We start from the raw sequence: 15,739 nt of genomic DNA, 5'->3' as shown, positions 1-15,739 counted from the left end.
CAGTCACATTTGTGCTATGAATTCACACCTACATTGCACCAGTGAGAATTGGCCAGAGTAAACTCAATTCCTGTCAGAACTTTTACACCCAACAGAGAGGAAACTTTCAGCACATCAGTCTGGTCTGGATTCAGGTCCAAGTTTCAGAGATGAAAGGACAATGGCCCCGATATTGGTGGAAGTCCTGCCCACAGCCACTGAGTTTCCGCCGGAAATGAAGTCTTTTTTGGCGATTGCTCCGGTGCCGCCCATGTTCCGCCTGCCGCAAGATTGGTCCCGGTGGTTCCCCCGGCATGCCGGCCTGCCACCCGCCCATGCCGGAGGCTGGAAATCCATCTTTTTCCTCATCGAAGACCATCAAAGGTCGCCCTGCCACCCTCCGGAAGGACCGCTGGGGAAAAGCTGGTCTGAGCTGGTTGTGAGTCGGGCGGCAGGGAGGATCGCTCAGAGTGCTGCAGCGCTGCACTTCCCGGATATCATTCAGATGCTGCAACATTATCAGTGGCATATCAATAGTGATGTGATGGACCTTAAGCCGCCCAGAGAGAGCTCAGATATGCCACTCCCTATGACTCCGTTGAAGGAAAGCTGTGGAAGAGGAAGCGGCAATGAGTAGCGGAAGTAGAATAAGAGCCGCCCATTTAAAACTGAGATGAGGAGAAATTTCTTCTCTCTGAGGGTTGTAAATCTGTGGAATTTGCTGCCTCAGAGAGCTGTGGAAGCTGGGACATAGAATACATTTAAGACAGAAATAGACAGTTTCTTAAACGATAAGGGGGTAAGGGGTTATGGGGAGCGGGTGGGGAAGTGGACCTGAGTCCATGATTAGATCAGCCATGACCTTATTGAATGGCGGAGCAGGCTGGAGGGGCTGTATGGCCTACTCCTGTTCCTATTTCTTATGTTCTTATGTTCTTATAAGATGGTAAAGGCTCAATGGAGATGCCCTGCAAGAGTTTGGAGATCATTTCATGTGGAACCTATTTAGTGACTGATGTGACTGCGCGGATGGTATGAGCCCACGCCAGATTTATTAAGTGAAAGTGATAAGATGTCAAGTGATGGCACATAGCTGCAACTGATACTGAGAATACCGTGACATGAGGTGTAGAAAAGGGGAAAATACATATAATGAACTGCAATGTAGCTGATGAACATGTCATCTGAGGGGTGGCACTCCACCATGTTTGGCATCTTAAAAAGTGGCTTGACCTGCAAGCCTTAATGTGTGCCCTGCATGTAGTTCAAGTGACTCTCATTGAATGGCAGCCTTTCTGCATTGGTCACCCTTACTTGCTGTGTCATGATGGCCTGATGACAGGACCCATTATACTGTGGAATCATATGTGGGGCGCAATATGTTCCTAATAGAGCAGATCACCTGAGGGACAGCTTTGTGTTTCTCACAAGGCATCACACATCACGTGGAAATGAGACACTGACCAAGAGAAGGTGAACATTGTGACTATATTTAAAAGTGCATAATTACAAAAGTGACATAACCTTACCGAGTTTACGAACATCTCCACCACCAACACCCACCCCTCTACCCGCTACCACCACCTCTCTTCCCCCCCGTTTGATGTGAGGCACATCGTCCTCTTTGCCCCGCCTTCAAGATGGCGTCCCGCACCCCTGCCCCTCCCCGCCTCTACTTGAGCAGGTTGAGCAAGAGGGCAGCCAGATCTCTGTAGACGTGTAAGTCTTGGAGAGAAGTTAGGGGGCATAACTGAAGGCACCGGCATCTCCGACTCCTCTGGATCCTTGAGGGTGTGGGGTCGGGGGCTTGCACGACATGCCCAGAAGCCATTGCCTGCCTCATCGCCTCAGCAGACTGGGTGTTGTGCTCCACCGCACTAATGAGCCGGTCCATTTGGTCAGAATGGTGCTGAGCGGGGGATTCGATGCTGATACCTATCCCAGCTATGGTCTTCAGCAGCTGGCGACCTAGGTCGATGCTCGTCCTCGATAATTGGACCATCTCATGAATTGCTGTGAGCCATCCTTCAACCTCAGCAGCTTGTTGGGTCCTTGTGGGTTGACGCGCCTTGGTTGGGTCAGCTCCACGGCCTCTGCGCCTGGCAGCGCTTGGAGGTGTTGCATCTGGTTCAAAGCCCATGAATTCTGAGCCTGACACCGAGGTTCTCTAGACAGGTGGCACACATGGCAGGAGGCTGGTGTCATCCTCTTCTAGCTCCTCGACGTCAAGGGGATCAAAGACGGGCCCTTCTCTCTCCTCTCCCTCCTCTTCTTCGTGACTCTGGGTGGCGAAGGAGGGTGCGGTGGAAATGGGTGATCTTGTGGGGGGGGGGGGGGTTGGAGGAAGGAGCCCATGACTTGGGATGGGATCAACGTTGGGGTCGGAGACACTGGGGTCACACAGCTCCTTTGTGTGCCAGAGGAGAATGGCATGCATTGATCTGCTGTCCGACTCACCATCTGCAAGTAGAGGACAACATTTCAGTCTATAGTGGGGTGGTGGGTAGGTCAAGCTAACATGTGAGCCATCTCATCTCACAATGTGCCATCAGGGAGTTCCATCTCTACATGGGCACACCAATAATGGGCGTCAAACTGTACTTTAAAATGCATTTGGCTTGACATTGCATGACCTTTTATGCCATGAGCGTTACTCACACCGGAGATTATTATAACCCTACTGTTGTGTGTGGAGAAAGAGTCAGACTGAACACTGTGAGCTCAAAGTAAAGTGTGATCTTAGTCTTTTATTGCAGGTCTCCAGAGTGCATCTCCAACCTGTGAAGCCTTCTTAAATACCCGTGCTCCCAAGGGATTATATGATCCCTTGGGTCTCCAGGGGATGAGCCCTCTGGTGGCTATGCAGAGTAAATACAAGACCACATATATAAGAACACTCCCCCGCAAAGTCAATAGTGTAACTATTTACAATGTGAGTTGATCTGGGGCCCTTCTTGCCCTGGTTGATCATCACGGTGTGAAAGCTGGTGTTGTTGAATCATTTGTTGGGCCCTCACTGGGCTGCTGTGCAGCTGGCCTTGTTGGGCTGCCTGGTGTGTTGGGCCCTGCTGGGCTGCTGTGGATGATGGGTTCTGCTTTGTGGTCAACCGTTGTGCCGGTTGCCACTGGTGTGTATGTTGGGGGATCAAAAAAGGTAGGGTCCAAGGTGGGTTGCTCAGGATAGTCCGTGAATTTGAATTTGATTTGGTCCAAGTGTTTCCGGTGAATGAGTCCATTGGAAAGTTTGACCTGAAATACCGTGCTCCCCTCTTTGGCCATGACAATGCCGGAAGCCACTTGGGACCTTGTCCATAATTTAATACATATACTGGACAGGATCATTGATTTCAATCTCGTTTGACATTTGCTCTATCATGGTATGCACTTTGTTGAAGCCGCCTGCTCTCTACCTGTTCATATAGATCAGGGTGAACTAACGAGAGCCTTGTCTTAAGTGCTCTTTTCATGAGCAGTTCAGCAGGTGGGATCCCAGTGAGTGATTGCTGCCTCGTGCGGTAGCTAAGCAGGACTCGGGATAGGCGAATCTGCAGTGAGCCTTCAGTTACCCTCTTCAAGCCTTGCTTGATGGTTTGCACTGCGTTCTCTGCCTGCCCATTGAACGCTGGTTTAAACGGGGCACTTGTGACATGTTTGATCCCGTAACGGGTCATGAATACTTTGAACTCAGCACTGGTAAAAATTGGCCCGTTGTCACTCACCAGGACATCTGGTAAGTCGTGTGTGGCAAATATGGCCTGCAGGCTTTCAATAATGGCAGCGGACATGCTAGCCGACATTATCTCACATTCAATCCACTTGGAGTAGGCGTCTACAACCACAAGGACCATTTTACCCAAGAATGGGCCTGCATAGTCGATGTGTACCCTAGACCACGGTTTGGAGGGCCAAGACCATAAACTTAGCAGCGCCTCTCTGGGTGCATTGCTTAACTGCGAGCATGTATTACATCTGTGAACGCAGGACTCTAAGTCCGCATCGATACCGGGCCACCACACGTGGGATCTGGCTATCGCTTTTATCATTACGGTGCCTGGGTGGGTACTGTGGAGGTCATTGATGAAGGTGTCTCTGCCCTTCTTGGGGACCACTACTCGATTGCCCCACAGAAGGCAGTCTGCCTGTATAGACATTTCATCTTTGTGCTGCTGGAATGGCTTAATCTCTTCCTGCATTTCCACTGGGACACTGGACCAGCTCTGGTGAAGCACACAGCTTTTGACTAGAGATAATAAGGGATCCTGGTTTGTCCAGGTTTTGATCTGCCGGGCAGTGACGGGTGATTGCTCACTCTCAAATGCTTCCATAACCATGGCTAGATCTGCGGGCTGCGCCATTTCCACCCCCATGGTGGGCAATGGCAGCCTACTGAGAGCATCGGCGCAGTTTTCTGTGCCTGACCTGTGGCGGATGGCATAGTTGTATGCGGACAACGTGAGCGCCCATCTCTGGATGTGGGCTGATGCGTTGGTATTTATCCCTTTACTCTCGGAAAACAGGGATATAAGTGGCTTATGGTCAGTTTCCAATTCGAATGTTAGCCCAAACAGGTATTGGATGCATTTTCTTTACCCCATAGACACATGCTAACGCTTCTTTTTCAATCATGCTGTAGACTCTCTCAGCCTTAGACAGACTCTTGGATTCATAAGCAACTGGTTGCAGTTTCCCGAAATCATTAGCTTGTTGCAATACACACCTGACGCCATATGACGACGCATCACATGCTAGTACTAAACACTTACATGGATCATACAACACAAGCAATTTGTTTGAGCATAACAATTTTCTCGCTTTTACAAAGGCATTTTCTTTGCTTTTGCCCCAAACCCATTCGCCTCCTTTTTGTAGTAAGACATGTAGTGATTCTAGCAGGATGCTGAGACCTGGTAAGAAGTTACCAAAGTGGTTCAAGAGTCCCAGAAACGACTGCAGTTTTGGCACATTCTTGGCGTTCTCGATTGCCTCCGTCTTAATGTTGGTGGGCCTGATGCCTTCCGCCGCAATCCTCCTTCCCAGGAACTCCACTTCAGGTGCCAAGAAAACACACTTCAAGCATTTTAACCTGAGCCCCACGTGGTTGAGTTGACTAAGAACCTCTTCCAGGTTCTGCAGGTGCTCGACTATGTTCCGACCTGCGACCAAGATGTCGTCCTGGAATACCACGGTGTGCGGGACCGACTTCAGTAAACTTTCTCTGTTTCTCTGGAATATCGCCGCCGCTGATCGGATTCCAAACAGGCATCTGTTATAAACAAAAAGACCTTTGTGGGTGTTGATGCAGGTGAGGGCCTTTGATGATTCCTCCAGTTCCTGCGTCATGTAGGCTGAAGTCAGATCCAGCTTCGTAAACGTCTTTCCTCCCGCCAGCGTTGCAAAGAGGTAGTGGGTATTGGTCCTGCAGAGAGAAACGATTGATAGTTACTTTGTAATTGCCACAGATTCTGATGGTGCTGTCTCCCTTGAGAACTGGGACGATAGGACTGGCCCACTCGCTGAACTCGATCGGTAAAATGATGCCCTCTCATTGCAGCCGGTCTAGCTCGATCTCTGCCCTTTCTCTCATCATGCTCTCGCCTTGTGATGGATAGGTTGCGCCCCTGGAATTAGGTGGATCTGCACTTTTTCTCCTTGGAATTTTCCAATGCCTGGTTCGAACAGCGAAGCAAATTTGTTTAAGACCTGGGCAAATGAAGTGTCGTCAGCGGGCGATAGCACTCGGATGTTGTCCCAGTTCCAGCATATCTTTCCCAGCCAGCTCCTGGTACCACCCAGAGTGATAGCTTGTGCACCGCTCCATTGTAGGAGACCTTTACGGTAACACTGCCGATTACAGGTGTCAGTTCTTTTGTGTAAGTTCTTAGTTTTGTGCGAACTGGAGTTATGACTGGCCTTGAGGCTTTGTTGCACCACAACCTTTTGAAAGTATTTTTGCCCATGATGGACTGGCTCACGCTCATATCCAGCTCCATTGACACCGGGAGTCCCTTTAGTTCAACATTCAGCATTATCGGGGACAATTCGTGGTGAATGTGTGCTCCCCATGTACCTCTGCCTCCTCGATCCGAGGCTCTGGTTCGTCGTGATCCTCTGTGGATCTGTCCTCCTCTGCAACATGGTGGTTTGCAGGTTTAACAGGCTTTGCAGCTCATCTGCACACTCATTGGAGGTGTCCCATTGTTCCACAGCCCTTGCAAACGTACTCTTTTGAATCAGCATGAATGGAAACGATGATCACCCCTGCAGCGCCAACAAGGTGTTAATGGCCTTGCATTCATCACTCTTGATGGTGGACTCTGAGTCATCTGCGGACTTGCAGCTGCAGGTATGTGTGACCTGCCCTGTACGTTACGATTTGAAAACAATATCACTTTGTTCACAGTACTTGTAGCAGCACTGGTGTGCTAAGAGATTTGCTTTGTATTGTCACTGGTGGCAATGAATGCCTGGGCTATCGCTATGGCCTTACTCAAGGTTGGGGTCTCTACAGTCAAAAGTTTGTGAAGAATCACTTCATGGCCAATGTCAAGTACGAAAAAGTCTCCGAGTATGTGCTCCAAATGTCCTTCAAATTCGCAATGTCCTGCAAGGCGTCTTAGCTCAGCGACATAACTCGCCACTTCCTGGTCTTCAGACCTTTTGTAGGTGTAGAACCGGTACCTTGCCATCAGAATGTTTTCCTTCGGGTTCAAATGCTCTCGGACCAGTGTGCACAAATCATCGTACAGTTTCTCCGTGGGTTTCGCTGGAGTGAGCAGATTCTTCATGAGGCCATAGTTGGTGCTCCACAGATGGTGAGGACGATCACCCTTCGTTTGGCAGCGTTCTCTTCCCCATCTAGCTCATTGGCCACAAAGTATTGGTCGAGTCGCTCCACCAAAGTTTCCCAATCATCTCCCTCCGAAAATTTCTCCAGGATGCCAACTGTTCTCTGCATCTTTAGGTTCGCTATCTGTATCTCGTCGCCAGTTGTTGTGTATGGAGAAAGAGTCAGACTGAACACTGTGAGCTCAAAGTAAAGTGTGACCTTAGTCTTTTATTGCAGGTCTCCAGAGTGCCTCTCCAACCTGTGAAGCCTCCTTAAATACCTGTGCTCCCAAGGGATTATGGGATCCCTTGGGACTCCAGAGGATGAACCCTCTGGTGGCTGTACAGAGTAAATACAAGTCCACATAAATAACACCTACCATGCTCCAGCACAGGATCTGCATCACCCTTTGTGGTTGCACGGCGGCAGTCACCCACCAATGCCAAAGCTCCTCCAGGCTGGTCAACTCATTACCTCTGCTGGGTCCCCTCCCGTGGGACTGAGGCGTGTTGCCTTGGAAGTTTGTTTCTTCTGCAGAAAGAAACATTGCAGCCTTTACCCACTTTGCTCATGCCCCACCCACACACACACACATCGGGGGCATAACCTTTTGCAGTTGCACGGAAGGGGTCCCATAAATGTTCACTCACTCTTGCTGATTCCACCACATCGTTCCAACGTATCCTACACTGGTCTCTATCTCGCTCAATGTTGCCCATTGAGTACATGGCCTCACCAATCTCCTTCCAGATGCATCTGTATTGGGGTGGTGGAGGTTTACCACGACCATCCCAGGCGAGGTCTATATACCTGCGCTCCACCTCTGATACAAGCTCCTCCAGTTCCTCATCATTGAACCAGGAAGCTCTGGGCTTGGTCTTAACAGTCTTCTTTGAAGCTTTTTTTCCACTCATGCTAAATCACTTAAGGAATGGATAATGAAAAGTTTGCAGCTCTGTGCCTCCTACACTCTCCCCTGTACAACTGGCAGGTGCAAGAGAGTGATCAACATTTAAGCGCATGCGCAGATGTCCCAGCAGCCTCAATCGTGGCAAAAATGATATCAATATGCTGATAGAACTACAAAAAAAACCAAATCTCGCGCATGCGCAGTGCGGTGCCTCCGAAGTTCTCTGATTCGAGAGGCCTGCACCTCCTGCCCACTGATGCCGCCGCCCACTGACACCCACGACTGCCCGCCGACTCCCACTGCCTGCCGCTGCCGCTGCCGCCCACAATACCGAGCCGAAAATGGATCCCGGCGGTAGTTTATTTTTTCAAGATAAATTACACCTCATTTCAGAAAATCATGGTAGAACTCAGCTAAAACAACTGGTGAGAGGAGGTTCAGTGTGAAATAAACCTCTGCATGCCTTTAGGAAGCACAGCCAACTCATCCTTTCAACTCAGGGATTGTATTCATCGAGGTTTATTTTACAGTAAATCTTGATTTGACTTATTCTTAATACAGGGCTACAACGTCCTGGATTTAAAAGTAGCATTTTAGAAGATTTTAAATTGCTTGATAGCTCAGTAAATTTATCCAGTGAGTGGGTGAGTACTACAGGCCAGAAAAATCCTAGGTTCAATACTCAGCCTGTATTGAATGGATTAGTCTCAGCTGGGGCAGTGATAGGTGCAACAACAACTTATATTTCTGTGGCGTCTTTAACATAATAAAATGTCCCAAGGCACTGCACAGGAGCGTTATCAAACAAAATTTGATATCAAGCCACATAACGAAATATTAAGGCAAGTGGTCAAAAGCTTGGTCAAAAAGGTAGGTTTTAAGGAGTGTCTTAAAGGAGGAGAGAGAGAGGTAGAGAGGTAGAGAAGTTTAGGGAGGGAATTCCAGAGCTTAGGGCCTAAACAGCTGAAGGTACAGCCACCAATGGTGGAGTGATAAAAATCAGGTATCTGCAAGAGAAAAGAATTGGATGAGCGCAGAGACCTCAGAGAGCATAGGGATCTAGGGCTAGAGATGGTTACAGAGATAAGGAGGGACGAGGCCATGGAGGGATTTGAAAACAAGGAAGAGAATTTTAAAATGGAGGTGTTGCCAGACCGGAAATCATTGTAGATCAGTGAGCACGGGCTTGATGGTTGAGTGCGACTTAGTGCGAGTTAGAATACGGACAATAGGGTTTTGGATGAGCTCAAATTTATGGAGGGTGCAAGGTAAGAAGCTGCTCATAGAGCTTTGGAATAGTCAAATCTAGAGGTAACAAAGGCATGGATGAGGGTTTTAGCAGCAGATGAGCTGAGAAAGTACGGAGTCGGGCGATGTTATGGAGTTGAAAGTAGGCGGTCTTGGTAATGAAGAGGAGTTAGGGTTGTTAGTTCAACTCAGGGTCAAATAGGACACCAAGATGGTGAATGGTATGGTTCAGCCTCAGACTGTGGCAATGGAAAGCAATAGAGTCAGTGACTAGGGAATGTAGTTCATGGTGGGGACCGAAGACAATGGCTTTGGTCTTTCCAATATTTAATTTGAGGAGGTTTCTGCTCATCCAATACTGGTTAGGTGCACTCCTGGGTGAGGGGAGTGAAAATCAGCCAGAGGTCCCACTCCTGATCACTATCCATTGATCTCTGCTGGAAGTGCATGTTGGGGCAGATGGGTCCATCTTTACCCTCCTGTGATCACAGGGGACTCCTGACTAAGTGGCGCCCAAAGTTATCTTCCTAAGTTGGGTTTACATGAGTTCACTCAAACATGCCTCTCCTGATTCCTAATCCTGGAACAATAGTCCACTTGAACCAATCTACTGATATTTGAGTGAGAGACAACTGTATTTCTCAGCTCATCTGCTGCTATCTCATGGCCGAATGGCCTCACGTCGGTCCGCTGATTCTTTGGCTGCCGGCCAGCCACTGACGCCGCTGATATCTCATGGCCGAATGGCCTCGGGTCCGTCTGGTGCTGCTTCTTCGCGGCCAGCCACGAAGAGAATGAAGGCCTGCCTCAAGCACTGCAGCTCAGCTCGAAGCTTGCTGCCGCTGCCGTCGAGACACTGACGCCACACCCCTGCCTGTCTCCAACATGAAAGGCCTGCCTGAAGCACTTTCACAAAGGTAGGAACATGGTTTATTTAATCTTTTCTTTGCTTATAAATTTTTATTCAGGTTGGATTTATTTGTATAATATTTGTATAAGTATAACTAAGGATTGATTGTAGAATTTAATGACTTCCCTTCCCCCTCCCCCCCCACCTCGTTCCCTACGCCTAATTTGTAACCTATGCCTGATTTTCTAAAGTGTAGACAAGGTTTTTTCGAGCGTACAAAAATCTTCACTTACTCCATTCTAAGTTAGTTTGGAGTAAGTTTTCACTCACGAAACTTTGAAATCAGGCACAAGTGGCCGGACACGCCCCCTTTTGAAAAAAAATTCTGTTCCAAAGTGAAACTGTTCTAACTGACTAGAACTGGAGCAAACAAAATGTGGAGAATTCCGATTTCTAAGATACTCCGTTCTCCACCAGTTGCTCCTAAAAATCAGGAGCAAATCATGTGGAAACTTGGGGCCAGAGAGAGTATCAGATAGAGAAACTGAGAGTAAAGGAGAAATACTTGGGTCAATTTTAATTTGATGATAACAATAATAAGGAGGTGGTTAACAGCCTCAAAATGGGATTGGTAGATTTACCACCCCATTAACACTGACAATTAGCCCACTCACTCTTTCACAGAGATCTGTCACAGAGGGGCCAAAGTGTCTGTCTTTTTCTGGCAGTAGGCCTTTTATAATATGCAAATAGGGGTCCTATGATTTACATAGGACCCTGATTTTAATATTAGGATAGAACTTGGGAGCCCAACACAAACTGAGGAGTAGGTGTGCTCCCCCTGTCCCCCTGATACCACAAAACAATCTGGCCTGCTGCAACCCTGGTCTCCGCCTCCCTCCATAATTGCGACTCACTCCTCCACCCCCCCAGATTTACCTTGCTGCCGGCTGAGCAGTCTCCAAGCCACCTGATATTGCCTCAATCTGGAGACCTGGATCAGGATGCCTATTGCAGCTCGCCAGTTCTACTGAAATGAGGCCGTGTACTCAAAATGGCCCCGGCCCAACCATTTCGTTGCCAGAACGGGTGAGCTGCTGGCGTGATCAAACTTTCGGCCACCCAAAAATTAAATCTCCATCCATTGCTTGATAATCACATCTATGTTTTTGCTAAAATTAATGAAGGTAACAATTGTAACTCCAGGAGAGAGAAACAGAGTGAGAAACACAAAGAGAAAGTGGGGAATAATGGAGAAATGTTTATAAGTCATCCATACAAAAAAATTGTAGCAGTGTTCTATTTGTTTCGATAGAGGAATGTAGTGCACAGGTACACCGGTATCACAAGTAACAGGCATTTGGGTGTCAGGCTAAATATTTGCAGTACAGCAAAGAACTTAATTTACATGTGTAATAAAGTTACATTTAAAAATGCATTAGCTTATAGTTTTCTTCAAATATGCCTGCGAATGTGCCAGATTTCACCATTTTACATGGAAAATAATACATTTTCTGTAGAGAATAACAGTCCACCCACCCATTCAGTGCATTACTTTCATGGGCCAGGGCGATAGGCCAAAGAACAGTTTCTTGAGGGGCCTTCAAATCTCTTGAGCTGGCCCTGAGATTCAGGCTTAGCTCTTATAGTCAGCTAACTTGCTGGCACTCACTGTCATGACTCACAAATGTATACCGGTGGATGTCATATTAACACAGACAGCTACACTTGATTAATGCTTTTAACCCCATGTACCTTAACAATAAAATTATAATGATATTAGTAAATTCAGTGTGCTAATTCTGTGAAGGATTATCTGAATCTTTAGGGTTGAGAGACATTTGTTAAGCAGTTCTAAACTGCAGAAAGACCTGGAACAAGTTCATGACATATTCTACAAAAGTCACTTCCGTTTGTTTCATATTTTTCAAAAATTTTCCCTTTCCTCCAATATTTCTCTTACAATGTGCAGTCATCCTGAGTACATGTCCAGAGATGATGCTCTGCCCTCTGCCCCAGGATGGGATTCCCACTCAACTGGCTAAGCTGCCACTAGGAAAGATAGGGAGGAATCGCCTTAACTGCTTCCTAGTGGCGTACCCAAGGAGTACTGACAGGACTATCTTACCCTACGAACAGAGAAGCGTATGGTGCAAGTGAGTGATAAGGAGAAAATAAGGAAAACAAAACCATTACAAATAACACTGTAAAATATTATTGATATATCGCAAGAGATTAAAAAAAAGCAAGGAACTTGCATTAATATCGCACTTCCTAAAGAAATCCTAAAGCACGTTACATCTAATAAATTAGTTTTAAGTGTAGTCACCGTTGTTAGGCAAACACAATAAATAATTGTGCATAGCATGATCCCACAGTTAATCTATTTTTGGGGTCATTTGGTTGAGGGATGAATGTTGGCCAGGACACTGGGAGAATTACTTGCTCTTCCTCAAGTAGTGCAATGGATCTATTACATCCACTTGAACGAACAGATGGGACCTTGGTTTAAGGTCACATCTAACAATGAAGCACTTCCTCAGTACTACACTAAAATATTAGCCTAGATATGGGGCCTAAATTCCATGAGATGGGATCTGGTACTTACAACAGGATTGTGCCCACTAGTGCAGTGCATGCTGGCTCCACCAAATTCCATGGGGTCAGTGGATGCCCATACCACTATTGTGTATCTTAGGCACCTACCCACACCAGGAGGTTACAAAATAAGGCTTTTCTAGCCAGGTCATTTGGGGATATGGAGGCTTGCCCCCCACCCCCCCTCCACGCCCCCCTCAAAATACCAAACGGGCTGAAAGGATGAGACCCTGCCAAATTTTCCACACCAGCCAATGGCACAATGGCAGGAAAAACAAAATATACAACATTTTACAAAGTGTGTTTTCAATGCAATAATTTGTGTTTAAAATAAAATTGATGTTATTCTTGATTAGCTTGTCAGATTGCTGCCCTGTCATCATCATAGGCAGTCCCTCGAAATTGAGGAAAACTTTCTTCCACTCTAAAAATGAGTTCTTAGGTGACTGAACAGTCCAATACGGGAATTACAGTCTCTGTCACAGGTGGGACAGTCAGTGGTTGAAGCAAAGGGTGGGTGGGAGTCTGGTTTGCCGCATGCTCCTTCCGCTGTCTGCGCTTGTTTTCTGCATGCTCTCGCGACGAGACTCTAGTTGCTCAACGCTCTCCCGGATGTTCTTCCTCCACTTAGGCCGGTCTTGGGCCAGGGATTCCCAGGTGCCAGTGGGGATGTTGCACTTTATCAAGGAGGCTTTGAGGGTGTCCTTGAAACATTTCCTCTGCCCACCTGGGGCTTGCTTGCCATGTAGGAGTTCTGAGTAGAGCGCTTGCTTTGGGAGTCTCGTGTCGGGCATGTGGATGATGTGGCCCGCCCAACGGAGCTGGTCGAGTGTGGTCAGTGCTTCGATGCTGGGGATGTTGGCCTGAGTGAGAACATTGATGTTGGTGTGTCTATCCTCCCAGTGGATTTGCAGGATCTGGTAGTACTTCTCCAACGCTTTGAGGTGTCTACTCTATCTGGTCCACGTCCCTGAGCCATATAGGAGGACGGGTATCACTACAGCCCTGTAGATCAAAAACTTGGTGCCAGATTTGAGGTCTTGGTCTTCAAACACTTTCTTTCTCAGGTGACTGAAGGTTGCGCTGGCACACTGGAGGTGGTGAAGGACCTCGTCATCGATGTCTGCCCTTGCTGATAGTAGGCTCCCGATGTATGGACAATGGTCCACGTTGCCCAAGACCGCGCCGTGGATTTTGATGACCGGGGGGGCAGGGGGGTGGGGGGGGGGCAGTGCTGTGTGGCGGGGTCAGATTGGTGGAGGACCTTTGTCTTATGGAAGTTTAGTGTAAGGCCCATGCTTTTGTGCGCCTCGGTGAAGGTGTTGACAATGGCTTGGAGTTCAGCCTCTGAACGTGTATTTACAGGACCTGCCATTACAATGCTCTAGTGAAATGTAAATACTTTAGATGTAAAGGAGACCCAGCAGCAACCTTGTTCCACAATACTTATGCAGTAAGAATCGTTGGTTGAAAATAAAATGAGTGGTAGAGGTTTCTGTGGCTACTGTAAAACAGAACACACGAAGTGTACAAAGTGGAGCTTTTTTACATCGATGTTGAAAAACAATACTCCACATAAATAGGTGCTCCACCTGGTTGGAAGTGAGGCAATGATTTCCAGAGGATGATCAAAAGCAGGCCACTCCTCTGCACAGATGAATAGATGGGATACACTGTACAAGTTTGCATCGTGTCCATGGCACTGACGCCATCATTATAGGCAGTCCCTCGGAATCGAAGAAGACTTGCTTTCACTCTTAGCATGAGTTCTTAGCTGGCTCTACAGTCCAATACGAGAACCACAGTCTCTGTCACAGGTGGAACAAACATTCGTTGAGGGAAGGGGTAGGTGGGATGGTTTGCTGCCAGCTCTTTCCGCTGCCTGCGCTTGATTTCTGCATGCTCTCGATGACGAAACTCGAGGTGCTCAGCACCCTCCCAGATGCACTTCCTCCACTTAGGGCAGTCTTGGGCCAGGGACTCCCAGGTGTCAGTGGGGATGTAGCACTTTATCAGGGAGGCTTTGAGGGTGTCCTTGTAACGTTTCCGCTGCCCACCTTTGGTTCGTTTGCCGTGAAGGAGTTCTGAGTAGAGTGCTTGCTTTGGGAGTCTTGTGTCTGGCATGGCACTAATGTAGTAGTTGATTGTCAATGTATTAACAACAAAGCTCCCACTGATGTTTTTTGTGAGTCAAAGTTTTTGAGACTATTCTTTTCTCCAAAATTCACAAACCTTGCAATAGTTTTGTAACTTGAAATCTTGCATTGTAAATTTGCATTTTTTATATGCCCACATTTTGGAAATGTGCCTATAATATCTAATCAGTGTCGAATTTTCCAGTAATCAGCTGCAAATTATTTCTTGATGAGTTTCCAGTAATGATATCTCGATGGTTAATCCTTCATTGTGAATGCTGTAATGCATTGATGACACAGAGAACATAATAGCAGCTGCTGTGGAAGCAGAAATGGGACCAAATTGACTCAAACCGCCCCCAATAGATTAACATCGATTTAGAAAATAGCTGATTTCCAGAAGTAACATTCAGGCAAGTCACAAGATGGTTACAAACCACTTGAAGTAAACATTTGTGGGATAAAAAGTGTCTGAAATCGTAAGTACTGCCTTGTACTCACTCCGCAGTTATCTATTAATATAAAATCTGCAGACTTAGTGAGGGAAATCACTCCAATAGCAGATATAGAATGATTTCAGCATTTAAAATCCCAAAATTTTAGTGGAGTGAGAAGTAGATCGAGTTTGATCTTGGTCCTGCCAAGTCACTAATACTTATTTCTGAAATTTAGTAGCTCTGTTAAAAATAATCTGTATGGGTACAATACCTTGGTGCCAATGCTTAACTCTAGCTTTTGTGTAGTTTGAGTGAAAATTAATATGACTCTTAAGAGCAGTTGAAATACTTGGGAAAAGCAGGATGCCAAAAAAGGAGCCAAAATCATCACCTGATACCAATTATCAATGGATCATTATCAACCTGGCCACCTGGGTGGGCTGTAAACTGGCAGCTCAGTGCCAATATAAAAAACTTACATTGTCAACAGACATCAATGGAATTGAACAAAAATTAGTCGCAGCTTCACGCCAGCTGACATCCTCCTGCAAAACAGTACAATGGCTGCCCAAGTGCTTCAAGCTCGCAGACAGTTTTATTCAGCAGGGACCAATGGAGAGATTATTTTTATTTTGAAAATCCCAGAAATTATACGACTCTCTGTTGCATTTTCTGATTTCCAGTGAAATGATATTACCAGTGTCTGTAACATCATACTTGGCAAGACAAAAGAAAGTTGCTGCTTTAAAGTGAAGT

This window comes from Pristiophorus japonicus, chromosome 1, assembly GCF_044704955.1.
Source record: "Pristiophorus japonicus isolate sPriJap1 chromosome 1, sPriJap1.hap1, whole genome shotgun sequence".
Taxonomy (NCBI): domain Eukaryota; kingdom Metazoa; phylum Chordata; class Chondrichthyes; family Pristiophoridae; genus Pristiophorus; species Pristiophorus japonicus.
Note: the sequence above shows the minus strand (reverse complement) of the source record.